This window comes from Peromyscus californicus, unplaced genomic scaffold (genome assembly GCF_007827085.1).
Source record: "Peromyscus californicus insignis strain IS unplaced genomic scaffold, ASM782708v3 Scaffold_4__1_contigs__length_199733344, whole genome shotgun sequence".
Classification (NCBI taxonomy): Eukaryota; Metazoa; Chordata; class Mammalia; order Rodentia; family Cricetidae; genus Peromyscus; species Peromyscus californicus.
In genome coordinates, this window is record NW_026294562.1 from 37,350,948 (window position 1) to 37,369,874 (window position 18,927).

The window sequence follows — 18,927 nt, forward strand, 5'->3', positions numbered from 1 at the left end:
GCTCAACTCCTACGACGGACTAACCATACATCAATGATCTTAAATTCTCACTTAGGTTTCCCCAAACTTTATTTTCCTTTAAATGACATCTTGCTGCATTATTGAACAAACAACTAAATAACACCTGAACCAGGCACCCTTTATAAATTAACCAGTTAATTAATTAATTCATAACAACCACTACGTAATGCCATTATCTCCACTCTACAACTTGAGGAAACTTAGGATCAGATGGATGGCAGTGACTTGTCCAAGGTCACAGAGTAGTGAGGACAGGGCCATTTCCAGTCCTAAAGTTCTGCCCGTCACCTGGACACTTCCACTTAAAGTTTCCATCTTCAAGCTCCACAAAACTAAAATTCTCTATTTCCCCTACCCAACCGGAAGCTGGCTGTCCCTCTATAATCACGCGTTTCTGTTGTTGGCAATACTTCTCTGTATTTCAGGCTTAAACTTTGGAGTTACTTAGTAGGGGAAAGCCATCAGTTGGGCTATGGCTTCAGCTTTGAGTTAACTATGATCCCAATGACACCATCTTTGGATCAGTCCTTTGTCTTGGAAGAACACCATTAGCTGGCTGCTCTCTGAACTATAAGAAGGTGTCAGTTGTGGTGATTTATTGGGCCCTAATAAAATTTGCCTAAGATCAGAGAGACAAAGGAACAAGCCACCGCCACGTCTTACCTCTAGGACTCCTCATCCTGAAAAGCTTCAGTTCCTGTCTCCTCACGCCTTATATACCTTTCTCCCAGCCATCACTTCCTTCTCAGTGCTTCCCAAGCAAAGGCTTGAGATCTCAAGTGCGGGGGTTAAAGGTGTGCGCCGCCACTGCCTGGCCTCTATGCTTAATCTAGTGGCTTGTTTTGTCTCTCTGATCTTCAGGCAAATTTTATTAGTGTACACAATATATCACCACAGTCAGTTCCAGCTTTGTCCTCACCTTTATCTTGCAGCTCTAATCACCTGCCAAGGGCTGCCATGCATTCTTTATAAAGTGTCACTTCATAAACATACCAGCGTTCTCACTGCTTTCCATCCTGGCCCATGAGTTCATGTCAGGATAACAAAAACCAAACTTGAAATGGCTCCCCTACCGTACTCCTTGCTCATTCTGGTTTAATTGGTCTCTGGCACTCGGTTAAGTCCCTGCCAACTACCCTTAGGAGTTGCTCAGCAACCTCTGTGGTCAAGTATATCCTCCCCTCCGTGTGTGACAGGCCTGCATCAGTCAAAGCAGGGCAGATCCCCAACTCACCTCTGGGAAGACAGTGTTCTTGCTTCTGGGGCTCGCTCTATCTCTGCTAGCCTTCCTGTTCTCTTTATCCTACATTACCTGGTCTCTCTCCATCTTCAGTGTGTGAGACAAGTTTTCATGTCCCACACGAGGGAGAACTTCTTTCAGTTTGCTAGCACTCTTTAATTGGTTAGGAAGTATATCTCACTGCCAATAAACACATCCTAGTACAATTCAAGATGCATGAGGGATGGTCTATAGAGAAAACTGAGGCTGTTTTTATATCTCTTCCCTTCTTCCAAAAAATGGTATCTCCACAATCTCCCAAGATTCCCCAGATTGTGCTCAAATGTTACCTTCCACGATACTGCCTAGTTCCTTTTCCAAATTTGTTCTTCTCTGTAAACCATACCTCTCCTAATATCCTATATTTACACGTTGAAAGGTTAAATGAATGAAATGAGATTCTAGTAAGAGGACAATATACTTTTCATGGTGCAATGCAGGCTGGCTACAAGATGTTGTCGGATGTAATTTTTAAGGTGTGTTACTTTTGTGTATGTTGCATTTGTTTAACTCTGTAAAGCTGTGTTACTGTGCATGTCTAAAACACCTGATGGTCTAATAAAGAGCTGAACAGCTAGAGTGAGGCAGGAAAGAGAAATAGGTGGGGTTGGCAGGCAGAGAGGATAAATAGAAGGAGAAATTTGGGAGAAGGAAGGAGTGAGAGAAGGAGGACTCCAGGGTCCAGCCACCCTGCTACACAGCAAGCCATGGAGTAAGAAAGAAAGAAAGAAAGATATACAGGAATAGAGACAGATAAAAGCCCAGAGGCAAAAGGTAGATGGGATAATTTAAGGAAGGCTGACTAGAAACAAGCCAAGCTAAGGCTGGACATTTATAATTAAGTATAAGCCTCCATGTGTGATTTATTTGGGATCTGGGTGGTGGGCCCCCAAAAGAGTAAAAAACAAACAAGATAACACTGTGTTATATATTTTGCTTATTTTTAATTTATCACCTTTCATGCTGATCGTACAAAAGTTCCACAAGCATAGCAGATATTTGTGTTTGGCTCATGGTTATATCTCCAGTGTCTAGAACAAAGCCTCACACATAGTTGGTACTCAACTAGGTAAGTAGATGCACACATTCACTAACTACTTGTTAAAATGAACCTAAGTAAAAGTGTCCAAGTTGCCACATGTCTTTCAGAAGGTAGCAAGATCAGTATGTGTTGTTCTCTTGTGTATTTTAATTTGCCTTTTGATGAATATTTTCCAGCTCCATTTTGTATTTATTTCACACCAGCTGTTATGGAATTTTACTTTAACTATGTGAAGGTGTGTTACATTTGTTTACGCTGCATTTGTTTAAATATGTAACAATGTGTTGCATTTGTTTCACCTTGCCTGCCTAAGGCACCTGATTGGTCTAATAAAAAGCTGAACAGTCAATAGCTAGACAGTAGAGGGACAGGCGGGACTGGCTGGCAGAGAGGATAAGCAGCAGGAGGAACTAAGACTCGAGGAGACGAGAACAAGAGATGAAAGAAGGAGGGAGCCAGCCAGGCAGCCACCAGCCAGCCAGACACGGAGGAAGCAGGAAAAGTAGCACATACAGAATGAGAGGTAAAAAGCCCCAAGGCAAAATGTAGATGAAGAGAAACAGATTAAAATAAGGTCTAAGAGCTAGTGGGACAAGCATAAGATAAGGCCGAGCATTCGTAACTAATAATAAGTCTCCGTGTCATGATTTGGGGGCTGGCAGTCCAAGGAAGCCTGTTACAACCAGCACATATTATAGTTTAGTGTTTTCAATATAAGATTTGGACTGGATCCAAATGTGGGGATTCTGCATTCAGAAATAGTCAAACTACACTCTACTGTAACTAGAAGGATTTTGGATTCATTCAAAAATGCATGAATTTCCTCATTGTCTACACTACTATTCTCCAAACACTCTCCAAATGGTCACCATAGATCAAGCTGTGTCCTGGGTGACAGCTGGAACAAAACAATGAACAATACTGTTTTCTGACTTCCTAGAACTCATGGTCTAGGAATGAGACACTCACACAGAAGGAAAAGGAGGCCCGGACTCTGTGCAATAGCACAGGAACCTATTGCTGTACAAAAGTCTGGGAGAGTGAGGAAGCCCAGGCAGGAAATGACTTAGTCTTGAGGGAAGAAGGGAGGCAGAGAGATTGACACCAAACAAGATTGGCTTTGTTGCCATAGTGATGTGGGAACTGAGCCTCAACGCACAAGTTCAGCGGGCAGAGAAGAGTTATCGAGGATATCTCAGGCAGAAAGAGCACCATACCACAGAAGCACAGAGACAGGAGATGCCAAAGTCCTTTCAGAGGGAAAAAAAAAAGTGGAGAAAATGAAGCCTTGGTAGACAGAGCCTGAGTGCCAATAACAATTGTTTTTTGCATATGCAGGTTATTCCTCTGGAAGAAATCTCTTTCCACCTGGTTTTCCACAATGAGGATGCACCTGATATCCAGGAGATATGGGACAGCCTGGGGTGGGCAATATACCTCCTAGTTCTGGCAGCTCTTCTCAATTTGTACACAAACACTGACGCTGATGGAGGGAGGCATATTGTTTTTGAGAAATACCTTAGGCAACACTCGTGTATGGCTTTGCTCATCCTGGTGACCAATAACTGACAAAAAGCAGTTCTAAGGAGAAGAGGTTTATGCGGCTCACAGTTTGAGGGCACAATCCATCTCAGTGAAGAAGGTGTGGGTAAAAGGTCCGGCTCATGGGCATGGCAGTAAAATGTGAGACGCCTTGCTCACATCTGGGCAAATCAGGAACCAGAGAAAGGAGAATGCTTGTAGCACGAATCTTAAATGGTCTTATTAATAAAAAATAAACCCAGAGACAGATATTGGGGTGAATGCTGAAAGATCAGAGAAGCAGAACAAGCCACAGCTTCCTCACTTTGCCTATTCCTCAGCTGATCCTGTTTCCTCAAACTGGAAGCCTCTCTGTCCACATCTGGAATGGATCTCAGCTGAACTGCTGCTCAAAAGCCTGAAAGCTTAACCAGCTCTAGTTCCTGATCCTTACACCTTATATACCTTTTTGCTCCCTGCCATCACACCTGGGATGGGTGTGTCACCATGCCTGGCTGTTTCCAGTGTGGCTTTGAACTCACAGAGATCCAGACGGATATCTGCCTCTGGAATGCTAGGATTAAAGGCATGTGCTACCACTGCCTAACCTCTATGTTTAATATTATGGCTATTCTGTTCTCTGACCCCCAGATAAGTTTATTGGGGTGTACAATATATCAACCACAAATGCTGGCACTCATTCTTTCTTTTTCATTAAGTCTAGGATAGGAGTGTACTGCCCACACTTCAGGCAGGTTTTCTCCCTCAGTTAATTACCCCTGGATATGCCCAAAGGTGTACTTCACTAATACTATGGACATTTCTTAGTCCAACCAAGTTTATATTCACAATTAACTGTCACCAAAATCATATAGAGAGGTGGGATTTATGGGGGGCCATCAGTCGAAGCATTGGTCTGCTAGACTAGCTACTTCTGCCTCTCCCTGGAATACCATATGGTTCTACAGCAGTGGTTCTCAACCTTCCTAATGCTGCGACCCTTTAATATAGTTCCTTATGTTGTGGTGACTGCTCCCCCAACCCATAAAATTATCTTGTTGCTACTCCATAGCTGTAGTTTTGCTACTGTTATGAATTATAATGTAAATATCTGTTATAAAGGATATCTGATATGCAACCACTAAAGGGGTCGCGACCTACATGTTGAGAACCACTGCTCTGTAGGGTCTCTGTTCACTTCTGACTCCCCAGCATCTCCCTGTCCGCCACCCCCCTCCTCCCAAAGGATCAGTCTCCTATCCTTTGGTTAGTTCTCACGTTTGAACAGTTTCTCAGGCATCCTCTAAACCCTTCCACTCCTCCAGTTCCTTCTGCTTCTGCAGGGAGCGAGCAGCGCTGTCCTGTGTTTGAGTGGTTAGGTGGTAGACGTCCATTCCGGGCTGCAGCTGACCTTCTTCTCCTTCGGAAAAGCAATCTCCTTCTGGAGACTCCCCGGCAAGTCTGCATGAAGAAATAACTGTCCCTATGGTTTGTACTGGCCTGACTTCTTATAGCCCTCACGATGCTGAAAGAGAAACTCCTGCCTACCTCTTCTTACCTTCAGGCACACAGCAAAGCCGTATCATGCTGGACTATGTCCTTTCTGTCTTCTTCCCCCGTGTATAGTAAGTAGGTCCACTGGGTCTTCAGTAGTTTAAGCCAGAGAATCTGTGAGCATCGTGAAACATCAAATCCACAACTCTTACTGGAGCCACATGGCAGAGAGCCTTTCTTCTTCTTCTTCTTCTTCTTCTTCTTCTTCTTCTTCTTCTTCTTCTTCTTCTTCTTCTTCTTCTCTCTCTCTCTCTCTCTCTCTCTCTCTCTCTCTCTCTCTCTCTCTCTCTCTCTCTTTCCTTTGGTTTTTCGAGACAGGGTTTCTCTGTGTAGTTTTGGTGCCTGTCCTGGATCTCTCTCTGCAGACCAGGCTGGCCTCGAACTCACCGAGATCCGCCTGGCTCTGCCTCCCGAGTGCTGGGATTAAAGGCGTGCGCCACCACTGCCCGGCAGAAAGCCTTTCTTATTCCACTGAGAAGGACATAGGAAAGGGTGCAATTTTGCAGCTGTGGTGGCCATCAGTGGCTATCAGGCCATCTGCCTCCACCAAGAACTGCCCAAGCTGGGAGGAAAGCAGAGCTACCAAGTGAAGAGGAGGAGACAAATTCCCAATACATCCTCTGGCCGTACTTGGATATTCCGTCATGTGAGCAAATATTAAACTAGTATCTGTTGAGTAGGCTGGTGTACCAAGAAAGAATATATTATTTCAATTAATTCTGGCCTTGAAAAAAATGAAATAGGCATGACATTGCCTCCTTTTTAAAGAGGAGGGAGCTGAGGCACAGACTAAGCAACTATACAGCTAGTAATTGGTTGTGGCAGGATTGGAATGTGGGAAGGTTGGTTCTAAAAGCCGTCCTAGTGACCATCCCACTGTGCTGCCTTCTGAAACGGAGCACAAGAAAGAAAATAGCCATTTTCTCACAAGCATGTTAGCTTACTCTTTCTCTTTGCATATTTAGTAAGTTTCTGTCAATTACATACATAGTGATTTATGAAGATACGCTTTTGCTTATGGGAGAGGCAGGATAATGTGGTTGTTTCTTTCTGACATCAAACTACCTGGACTCACATGCCTAGTTTTTCACTTCTAGCTATGTTAGTTTGCTTTGTATTGCTATAACAAAACACCTGAGGTGTAGGACGTAAAAAGAGGAAAAAATATTTTGACTCACCATTTCAGGGGCCTGTGACAGAGCAGAACATCAGGGTAGAGAGCATAAGGAGAGCAAAGTTGTTCATTCTAGTTGCCAGGAAGGCAGTCAGTGGAGGGTGGGAGGGTAGGCGAGGGGGTAGTGGGGGTGCTGGGGGTGGTGAAGGGGGCCATGAGTGAGGGGAAAGAGAGAGAAAGACATTATCTACAGTTTCTTCAAGGGTGTGCTTCCAGAGACATTGCTTCTTTTTACCTTAAAGATTTCACCAGCTGGGAAACCAAGTCTATAACACAGGAATTTTAGGGTGACTGTTCAGATCCAAACTCTAACACTGACTCTGTGACTTTTGGAACATTACACAATGTCTCTGTAACTCAGCTTCCTCATCTCGAAAACAGTTAATAGCACTTACTATCTTTTCCACAGAATCTGTTATAAAGATCGAACACTGCAGTGTCCTGAGGGCAAGGGACATGATATTATTTCCACTATTATCATTATGTGTGTCTATCAGTAATGTCTATATATCTACCAACAAGACAAAAAAGTCTAACTGAAAGATGGAAAAAAGATGGCGTAGAACCGGATAAACCACTCAGGAGTGCCATCGAAAGCTGGGTTCTTTCGGACCCGCGGCATCATCTTCAAGCTTTCTGTGGTTCTCCCATCCTTCTTGCAACCTCATGACTATGAAGTAGTGCCTGGGACTCTGAGCAGCTACGTCAGCAAGGAAGGAAGGCTGGAAGTCCGGGAAGTCCGGAAGTCGGAGACTTTCTCCAGGAAGAGGCTCCATCTTTCTCGAAGTCCTCTGGGAAACCCGTGGAGAATGCTCCCTGGCCTAAAGTGGGTCAGATGCCCCTCTGCAGCTGCTGGGAAGGTGTCTGCCCTGGAGGAGAAGATAACCTTGGTTAGCTCAGAACTGATTCTTTGGAGCTAACAGAACAAGAGAAGGGAGTAGAGAAGAGTGGTGTGGGCCGTCAACAAAGGCTGCTGCTCGGTTTTACTCAGAACCTTTTCCAGTAAGAGGGATGAGACACAAAACAGAGCACACATTGCTGTGAGCGTCTTATGCTCTCTAAACGTAGTTTCTATGGCTTTTATTATTATGTGTCATCTGTGTGTCTTTAAAGCCCTATCAACAATCTTTCATGTGTTTATTATTATTTCCTCATAAACAGATTCCAGAAGTAGAATTTAATTAGCCAAAAGTTGTAAACTCCTGCCAAATGTGCCTTAATCTAATCATGAGGAAACAGACAAATTTAAATTGAGGAACATTCATTGCTTATCTTCTTGGGGGAAAAAAAAAGTGTCATTTTCATGAGACACAAAGGATAGACAAGGAACTGGTACCAATTAAAGATCACAGGCTCAATGAATGCATGAGGGATCCTGGAGTGGTCCCTGGGTTAGGAAAACCTGCTCAAAAGAAAATTACTGAGACATTCAGCACAATCTACATATGAAGAAGTGAATCTGTGTTTGATAGTGATGTCGCACCAAAGTTATATTCCCTGAATAAGATGCTCATGCATAGTTATATAAAATAATATTCTTAGGCAATACTGACTTAATCAAGGCACAAGGAGCATCGTACAATGATGCAATGATTCTATGGCTTACTGCCAGACGGTCTTCAGTGATATTAATAACATTAAATAAAATGTAAAGTAATTAAAAATTAGAGAATGTAGGTGAAAAGTAAACAGTTTGATTCTGTTGTGTTTTCAAAATAAAAAGTTTAAGATGACACGTTATCAACATAATTTTGGCTTTTGTTGGTTTGTGTCAATTTGTAAGCAATGTATAAACAATTTTATCCTGGTGTATTAATGTGGAGCATTGTCTCTTTTAACTCTTTGCTACCTTAGTAGGCTAAAAGTATTTTAATTGGCAAAAAATACATTTGTATGTGTGTATTAGGTGAACTGCATATTTTTTATGTTCACTGCATAGTTGTAATTTTCGAATCATTGACTAATTAATTTCCTTTTTATTAAGTCTTTAAGTTAGCATACAAAGTGATGGGTTTTATTATTGCATTTTTATGCATATAAGCCATTATCCATTTTTTCTTATTCATCTGTCTCATAGTTGTATTTTTTTATTGAGTAATTCAGCATGTCTATTAGGCTCTTGTGTTCTTTTTTATTTATGTTCATTTTTAAATTTTAAGTTACTAGTCTGGGGTATCTGTGGTCTCCTTAAATACATTAAGCCGTTTGAAGGACAGAAATGAGGTAGATTGACAGAGTCTTTAGAACTTTTATTGAGCCCTGATATCTGTCAATGTTAAGTTAAGTTTTTGTGAACAGTTGAAGTGCTTTTTCCCATTTTAGTATTAGCCAATTTCCTTCCTGTCTGTGTCCCCACAACTCAGGCCCCTGCTTGTCACTGTAGCAATTCAAGCATTATAAAAAAAAAATGCCCGGATATCTCTAGAAGAAGGAAAGGCAAGATATGTGGTAGTCTCTGCCAGACTAGCTTGGCTCAGTTCCTCCTGGTCCTTGCTCACAATGCCCAGGCAGAACACTGGTTGTCATACTGTGTTGCAATTAACTGTGGGGCCCCTGTGACTCTCAGCGTAACAGTACTGCTGAGTAAGAGAGGAACTTTGGATGCTGGATACAGGAGATGTGACTGTGGTCCCATCCCATCACCACGACAAGAAAAAAGTTCTCAAACATTTTTGGAGTCCAGAATATCTGGAAGAGGTCATTATGAGCACACAGGTCCAGACTCAATGAAGTAGACTAAGGCATAGCTCTCCTCATGTCATCCAAGTTTCCTGAGTGGTTCTGTTAGGTACCGAAGTTTGAGAAGCATCATTCTCAGTACTTGAGCTGTCAACCACATTGAAAGTATATCAAAAGATCTGATTAAAAACTTCTCCGTACTGGCCGGGCGGTGGTGGCGCACGCCTTTAATCCCAGCACTCGGGAGGCAGAGCCAGGCGGATCTCTGTGAGTTCGAGGCCAGCCTGGGCTACCAAGTGAGTTCCAGGAGAGGCGCAAAGCTACACAGAGAAACCCTGTCTCGAAAAACCAAAAAAAAAAAAAAAAAAAAAAAAAAAAAACTTCTCCGTAACTTGTTAGGCCATGTTTAGTGGATATCCCTGGGAGGCCTGCTTTTTTTTTTTTTTTTTTTTAAGGGAAATGGAGGAGGAGCAGATCTGAGGGAGAGCGTTGTGTGTGGGGGACTGGGAGTGGAGGGAGGAGAAACTGTGGTCGGGATGTAATATATGAGAGAAGAATAAAAGGAAAACATTTCTATCAAAGCAAGTGAATTGGCTCCATGGATAAAAGCACTTTTAGCACAAGCTTAGAGACCTGAGTTCGATCCTCTGAACCCACGTCAAGGTGGAAGGAGAGAACCAAATCTGAAGCTGTCCTCTGAACTAACTCCACGTGTGTCTAAGAAGTGACTGAGGTAGTGCCGTCTTGTCCTGACTCCATTTGTGTCTGCTCAAGTGCTTTTCGGCCCCTATGAACAGTCACCTTGACAGCACATTCAGAACTTCCCATGACTTTGAACATGGCCCAAACTTGTAACCAAAACACCTGCTGAATGTATGGCCAAACAAGTGTTACTAGGTTCCTCTGACCTATATCTGACAAAGAGTGATGTCACTGTGATTTTTTCCTTTAAAAAACACTCTTCGGTGTCAAGAGTCTTTCTGAGGCTCTAGCCTACTCTTGGTCACTGGCTGTTAAAGGACTCTAACTTGACCTATGTGTGTGGTCATCTGTAATTTTCTCACCTGGACTATAGCATCCACATGCCCATTATTCACAGATACACTCAATAATAATACATCTTTTTAAGAGGTAGAGGTTCAAATCCACCATTTAAATACATCATTATCTAAGTCTTTGGTTGATTTTTTTTTCTTTGACAGAATGGAGAGAAATGATTTTTTAGAAGGCTTGAATTCTTTTTTTTTTTTTTCATTTTTTTTCAAGACAGGATTTCTTTTTGTAGTTTTGGAGCCTTTCCTGGAACTCCCTTTGTAGACCAGGCTGGTCCCGAACTCACAAAATTCTTTTCTTTAATAGAATGGAGAGGAATAATTTCTAAAAGTAGCAGGCAAATTAGGTAATCTGAGAAGTGAGGTAGCCAAAAGGGGTATTAGAACTCAAAAAGAGAGAGTAGAGATCTAAGAGGGTCTTTGTGCTGGCCTGGGCAGGCAATTGTAAGCTAAGAATCCCAAATGCTTCTTTCCAGAATTCAATCTCTGTTTAAAAACAAACTTAAAAAAACCCTGAGGGCCTTGGATTGGTCCACCCTAACATCTACCCCATCTGTGACCTCCTGGAGTGGGTGAAGGGACTGGTCCTGTAGAACAGTAACTACAGAATCTCCATGACTCAGGGCAACAGCAGGACATCCAAGAGGAGATTCGCTGAGAGTCCAGTGATGACAGTGTGTCAAAGAACTTGAACCAGACCAATGGCTCATTGCAATGAACATTTTGCAGGTGGGGTTGATTGGACAAAAGGGTATACTTCGTGACATACTGTAGCTCCCGATGTCACCAGGATGAATGAAGAGATAGTGGAAAGATGAGGAACGAGGTGGATTTGTGTGTTTTGTTTTGTTTTTAATTGATTTTTTGGCGGGGGATGAGGGGTGCTGCAGGGGTGAGGGGAGGATATGGAGGGACTGGGAGGTGAGCAGGATTGGGGTACATGATGTGAAATTCTCAAAGAATCAATAAAGAATTATGTTTAAAAACAAAACCCTGAGTATGCAAATACAAATGCTCACATGAAAGTGTCCATGATTCTTCCCTTCCGAGGTAAAAATCCTTGGTTGAAAATATGGCTTAATTACCTGGCGTTGGTGATGCACACCTTTAATCCCAGCACTCGGGAAGCAGAGGCAAGCAGATCTATGTGAGATCAAAAGAGAGAGAGAGGGAGAGAGAAAGAAATAAAGACAGAAAGAAAGAGAAAACAAGGAAGCAAAAGAAAACATGGCTTCACGTCTGAGACCAGACTACGTCCTCGAGATATCAATCACAGCTGCATCTTCCCCCAGAGGTTGTTCTCCAAGCTGTCTGTCTGTCTGTCTGTCTGTCTGGAGCAGAAATGGAGAGGAAGAAGGCAAGGTCGTTTTCTCCACTTTGTTCCACTTCTTTCTTCCACTGTAGCTGGGGGCCAGTTTCTGAGTTCTTGAGGATGGGGGCGGAGGTGTGGTATGAGAAATGACAACCTCTGAAAGATCTGACATGGTTGGGCTTCCTATGCCTGGTGGACATTCAGTGCTCTCTTTCTTGAGGTGTTGGGAGGTTATTTAAAAGTTTACTCTTCATTCTATCCTATAGCTCATCATTTCTATTCCTGTGGATAGCTTGCAGCCTACTAGCAGCCTTTCTTTCCATTCTCAGAAGTTCCAGTCTTCTACACGAGCTACATCTGATCCAGTGGAAAAGCTCATTCAGCCTGGCGACCCTACCGAGCTCACTAAAGCCTCTATACTCTGACACCCCAGGCTGCGTTACCCCCTGGACTATGGTCAAGCAGCATCCTCTGGGTCTGGCAGCTGCAGAAAATGGTCATTTTAGGTTCCCTGGAAGGTGTCTTAGAAGCCTGAGGAGGAAGTGGCAGCTTTTCCTCAATCCCTCCATAAAGAGAATGAGGACTCTCCTGAGTAACATTCCTCTTTAAGAATCCTGTGGGACAGAATCAACTAGCCTGGGCTCCTCTAGTCTGGCCTCTTAGGGGGTCACAGAGACTGAACAAACAACCAGGGAGTCTGCCTGGGACTGCCCTAGGCCCTCTGCATGTATGTGACAGTTGTGTAGCTTGGTCTGCTTGTAGGACTCCTAATGGTGTGAGCAGGGAGTGTCTCTGACTTTTTTTGGTTTTCGAGACAGGGTTTCTCCGTGTAGCTTTGGTGCCTGTTCTGGATCTCGCTCTGTAGACCAGGCTGGCCTCAAACTCACAGAGATCCGTCTGACTCTGCCTCCCAAGTGCTGGGATTAAAGGTGTGCACCACTGCCACCCGGCTGTCTCTGACTCGTTTGCTGGCTTTTGGAACCCTATTCCTCCTACTGGGTCACCTTGCCCAGCCTTAATACAAGGGGAGGTGCTTAGTCTTACTACAAATTGATATACCATGTTTTGTTGATATCCATGGGAGACCTGCCCTTTTCTGAATAGAAACAGAGGAGGAGTGAATGGGGGGGGGGGAGCAGAGGGACAAGGGACAGGGAGGAGAGGAGGAAGGGGAAACTGTCATAGGGATGTGTGTGTGTGTGTGTGTGTGTGTGTGTGTGTGTGTGTGTGTGTGAGAGAGAGAGAGAGAGAGAGAGAGAGGAGAGAAAGAATGAATGAATGAATGAATGAGAATCCTATAGGAATTTCAGAGATTCAGGTTTCACACTAGAGTCTTTGATCTAGTTGGAATTGGGTTTGGTGCAAAGAGATTAAGGGTCTAGTTTCATTCTTGTCCACGTGGATGCCCAGCATTTCCCAGACCTGTCTATTGAAAGCGCTCTTTCCTCCTCTATGCATTTTGGCATCTTGTTGATTATCAGGTAGTTGCAATGTTGTGAATCTGCACATTGTTTTTAGGTGTGGTCATTTCCTCAATATTAATTTTACCAATCCATGAGCATGGAAGGGCTTTCAACTTCTATTGTTTTCCTTCAGAGATCTAAAATTGCCATTGCAGAGGTCTTTCACCTCCTTGGTTAGGCTTATGATACAGTCTGGGTTTTGTGGGGTTGTGTATGGATGTATATGTGTCTATCTTGAGGTTACTGGGAAGGGGTTTGTTTCCATGATTTATTTCTCAGCGTGTTTGTCATTGGCATATAGAAAAGCTACTAATTTGTGCAATTTAATTTTGTATCCTTCCGTGCTGCTGAAAGTGTCTTTAGAATCTCTTGTGTATAATATCATTTGCAAATAGGGATAACTTGGCCTTTTCTATTTTTTTTTTTTTTTTTTTTTTTTTTTTTTTTTTGGTTTTTCGAGACAGGGTTTCTCTGTGTAGCTTTGCGCCTTTCCTGGAACTCACTTGGTAGCCCAGGCTGGCCTCGAACTCACAGAGATCTGCCTGGCTCTGCCTCCCGAGTGCTGGGATTAAAGGCGTGCGCCACCACCGCCCGGCTGGCCTTTTCTATTTATACTCCTTACATTTCCTTCTTTTATCTTATTGCTCTAGCTAGGGCTTCAAGTACTACATTTAAAAAGAGCAGAGTCACTGGGCAGTGGTGGCACACGCCTTTAATTCCAGCACTTGGGAGGCAGAGCTAGGTGGATCTCTGTGAGTTTGAGGCCAGCCTGGTCTACAGAGTGAGTTCCAGGAAAGGCACCAAAACTACACAGAGAAACCCTGTCCTAGAAAAACAAAAAACAAAAAAAACTTGTGGATACTGACTTTTGGGGTTGGGGATTTAGCTCAGTGGTAGAGTGCTTGCCTAACAAGCGCAAGGCCCTAGGTTCGGTCCTCAGCTCTGAAAAAAAAAGAGCAGAGACAGTGCTTGAGGTACATGGAGGGAACAGTCTTCTCATTGCTAATTTTAATAAGATTGCTTCAAGTTTTTCTCCATTTAAAATGACATTTGCTATGGGCTTGCTAGGGCTTTGATTTTACTGACATATGTCCCCTCTGGTCCTGTTTCTCTAGGATTTTTTTTTCTTTTTGTTTTTTCAAGACAGGGTCTCTCTATGTAGTTCTGGCTGTCCTAGAACTCACTTTGTAGACCAGGCTGACCCCAAACTCATAGTTTGGCCTCTGCCTCCCAAGTGCTGGGATTAAAAATGTGAGCTGCAACTGCCTTGCTTCTCTAGGATTTTTATCATGAAGGTTTGTTGGATTTTGTCAAAGGCCTTTTCTGCATTTATTGAGGGGATCATGTGATTTTAGTCTTTAAACCCATTTCTGTATTATTTTACTTATCAATTTGAGTGTGTTGAGCCATCCTTACCTCTCTAGGAAGGCTACCTTGATTGTGTAGATGATGTTAAATCCCAAACTCTGAAACTGCTAGAAGAAAGTATAAGGAATACCCTACAAGGGAAGGACTTTTTGAATAGGACTCCATTTGCTCAGGAATTAATACTAGCAATTGACAAATGGGACCAAATGAAATGAAAAAGTTCCTGTCCAGCAAGGGAAAAAATGAACTGAGTGAAGAGGAAGGCCATAGAGTGGGAGACAATTGTTGCCAGCCACACATCCAGTAGAGGATTAAGATCAAGAGTATGTAGAGAACTCAAAAAAACCGAAGCATTAAGAAAACAACCCAACTTAAAACCTGTGTTTTCCATACGTCTACTCTGACTCAAGGCCCACTACTCACCAAGAGGGAAATCATTCTTGGTACTAAAATCCTAGCCCAATACCTGGTGTTAGTGTGGTCACTGATTGTAGATGGGAACCTCCTACTACCCCTTGACTGGACCAGCATAATTCCTAATTACATTCTAAAACTTATCCTTATACTCATAGGTAAGGCCAGAACTCCTCTCATTAAAGGAGCTTCTTTTTAGAGGGTTGTTGGTGGCAGTGGCGCATGCCTTTAATCCCAGGACTCAGAGACTGGAAGATCTCTGTGACTTCAAGGCCAGCCTGGTCTACAGAGCAAGTTCCAGGACAGCCAGGACTACACAGAGAAACCCTGTCTCAGCAAAACCAAAGTTGCCAGGTGGTGGTGGCACATGCCTTTAATCCCAGCACTTGGGAGGCAGAGCCAGGCGGATCTTTGTGAGTTCAAGGCCAGCCTGGTCTACAGAGCGAGATCCAGGAAAGGCGCAAAGCTACACAGAGAAACCCTGTCTAGAAAAAAAGAAAGAAAGAAAGAAAAAACAAAGTTATAATTTAAAAAAAAGGAGCAGCTGCTTCTTGACCATTACAGATAATCACAACTAGTCAAAGTGCAGAGAATAAGTAATTATGGAGTCCCCATCCCCAAATGGGGTATCTGTAACACAACACTTACCAAAGTGTAGACTGAAGTTTCTTGGTTCCTCCTAGTCCCCACTTAACCCCCCTCCAACTCCCCCCCACACACACCCTGGGCAGCAGCTGTTTTTATAAAATAATTAAGAGGCTTAATATTATTTACAAACTATTTGGTCTATGGCTCAGTCTTATTGCTAGCTAGTGATTACATCTTAAATTAACCCATTTCTATTAATCTATGTATCCCCACATGTCTCGTGGCTTTACCTGTGTTCAATTACGTCTTGTTCCCCTGTTGGCTATAAGTGTTTGTCTGGACTCTGCCTTTCTTCTCTCTGTATCTCTCTTGGATTTCCTGCCTGGCTACATCCTGTGTTGCCATAGGCCAAAACAGCTTCTTTATTAACCAATAGTAGCAGCAATATTCACAGCATACAGAAAGATGGCCCCACAGCACCCTAGGCTCATGGAATGTACTAGAAGAAACAAGAGAAAGATTGTAAGAGCCAGAAGACTGACAGGACTATGAAATAGTGTCTTTTGGACATGACAGGAATGTTACACCCATGAACTCCCAACAATATGGTTACCCAAACAGGACCATGCCTGCCAACATTCCAGAATGGATCAGGGAAGGGCACATAAGGCTGCACCCCAGGTGAAGAGCTATAGGCAGTCAGTGACTTGGTGGCTGCTGAGGGAGAGAGGGTCAGTTTTCTTTATGGACAACCTGCCTCCTGATGGTTCATTCTCTAGTGGTTGACCCTCTGCCAAGAATATATAAGCAACACTAACAGGACTCATTCAGGTGTGTGTGTGTGTGTGTGTGTGTGTGTGTGTGTGTGTGTGTGTGTGTGTGCAATTACAGAAAAAAAAGGGAACATGGATTTGAAAGGCGGTTATAAGGGAGGACATGGAAATGAAGGATATACTCATGTATGTGAAAATAAAACCTGTGGGATCTGAGACAGAAATTCCTTAGTAAAAATTCTGCACATAGTGATCCAGTTTTGGAAATGCTATCTTAAAATTTGGTTATTCTGGTGCAACTTACGTTTCAATACCCCTCCCCCACCACGGTATAGCTTTAGATGTTCTATCAGGAAGCCACATTTAGGGAAGTCACTGTTTGCACATTCTATCTCATATTTAGAGCCTCTGGGAAGAGGAGCAGATTATTGGACAATGACAGATAGTCCGTGCTATATTTGTGGATATAAATGCTATGCTATACGGTCCATATTTAATTCTGCTATTGATGGGTAAAGTTTATTCAGTGTGTAACATACCTAGAAGTCTGCAGAAATAAATGAACAAAATAAACATACCTCCATCATGAGGACCTAGGGCAAGGAAGAGAACGGTGGCAGCTACAATCAGCCACATCACAAGTCTTCTTGGTTGTTTCCCCACAATGAACATCCCGACCATCAACACCATAAGCCACTCTTGCCTTTGAAGTTGAGGTGAAACCCTTTGTGTCCATCCAGGATGTTTCTTAAGTTTATTCGTAACACTGCTTCCATGAGGAGACCATCTGTTCTCATTTCTGGGTAGCCATCTCGTGAAAAACCCCAGACAACTAATATTTAAACAGTGACTGTGTCTCTCCAAGGTAGCTTAAAGTCTAGCTGCAGTACCCCTAGACCTGCAGTACCCCCAGACCTACAGGACCCCCTAGACCTTTGCTAATTCTTACCAGCATCCACAGGAAGATTCTCAGGGCTCTCTAAAGACATATAGTGCTTGTCAGAACAAAGCAGTTGAACTTTCTACACACAAAACAATACTATGTGTGTACAAAGGTAGGCTGTTTTGAAGAGTTACTTTTCCTCATTCTTTATATTTCATCAAATCAATTTTTTGGTTTAAATTTGGCTGGCTTAGAGTTTTAGAATGTTTGAGGTGGAGAAAACCATGTCGCTGAGAAACATTCTGCCTGAATTCTGATAACGGTTGGATGACTTTCCATTTCCTTGGGAGTTATGATAAGACCTTTTATCACTTCAATCTCAGAAAATTCCTACCAACCTATTTACAGTAACAACCGGAAATCTGCAATTCATTTCTGAATATTACTTGCGTTGTATTTATGTATTTCACTGTGTTTGGTGCATTTATAACTATGTAATAGCGTTTTTCTGTTAACATGAAAGGTTTCAAAGCATGATAGCTTATCATCTGAGAAAAAGACAGCCTTACAGGTTTTATTTAGATAAAAATTCACATCTTAAAGTTGCACAGAGAAAATTAGTATTTTCAAACTTGCCAGCCTTTACTTCTTGGATTAGTGTCCACGGAGTAATTTAAAATGTTCGAACTGGCATGGCGGTGGTGGCACATGCCTTTAATCCCAGCACTCGGGAGGCAGAGGCAGAGGCAGAGGCAGACAGATCTCTGTGAGTTCGAGGCCAGCCTGGTCTACAAAGTGAGTTCCAGGAAAGGCGCAAAGCTACACAGAGAAACCCTGTCTTGAAAAAACCAAAAAAAAAGTTCGAACTGGACATGGTACCTCACACCTATAATCCCAACAGCTGATAGGTATAGGCCAGACTGGCTGTAATGTGCGGTCAAAGCCATTCTGAGCTATTTGGCTAGACTCTGTCTCTCAAAGGTTAAAGATATAACTCAGAAGTCTAGCATGGCTCTTGGTTTGATCCCCTGTGCTTAAAAAAATATGGTAAAATATTAGCAATGCTCTGAATAATAAATGAAAGGCATCACTGACTTTTATAACATCCTACTCAACAAATGCCTAAAATTACATTAATTCAGTCAGAGATTTATGTGAAGCCCAATTTGTACATTTATTTATACTAGTCAATAGGCACCTGGAATCACATGAAGACTAACAGTATTCACACCATGTTTAGAAATCTATGATCTAATATAATAGGGGATAAATATACCAACAAATAGTTTTATTATTTTTTAACACTTATTTAAATGAGTGAGTGTGTGTGTGTGTGTGTGTGTGTGTGTGTGTGTGTAGATGCCCATGCCACATGGCATATAGGAATGTCAGAGGACAGTTTGCCAGAGTCGGGTCTTTTTCTTCCACTGTGTGGCTTCTGGAGAGTCAAACTCAGGCATGGTGGCAAGTGCCTTTACCCAATGAGCCATGTCAACCATCCCCAACAAGTAATTTTTACAAAGAGTGATTAGTAATTATTGCTTTGCTAAAGGACATTTTCTTCCTTCCTTTCTTCCTTCCTTCCTTCCTTCCTTCCTTCCTTCCTTCCTTCCTTCCTCCTCCCTCATTCCCTTTCTTCCTTCCTTTTTTCCTCTCCCTGAGATGGGGTCTCACGTATCCAGCCTGGCCTTAAAGTCACTATGTAGTTGTTGGGGTCCAGCCCTGACCTGTCAAAGGGTCCTTGAAGCTGGGAGTGAGCAATTGAGAAATGCTAGATAGGAAAAAAATATAGATGTGGATGAAG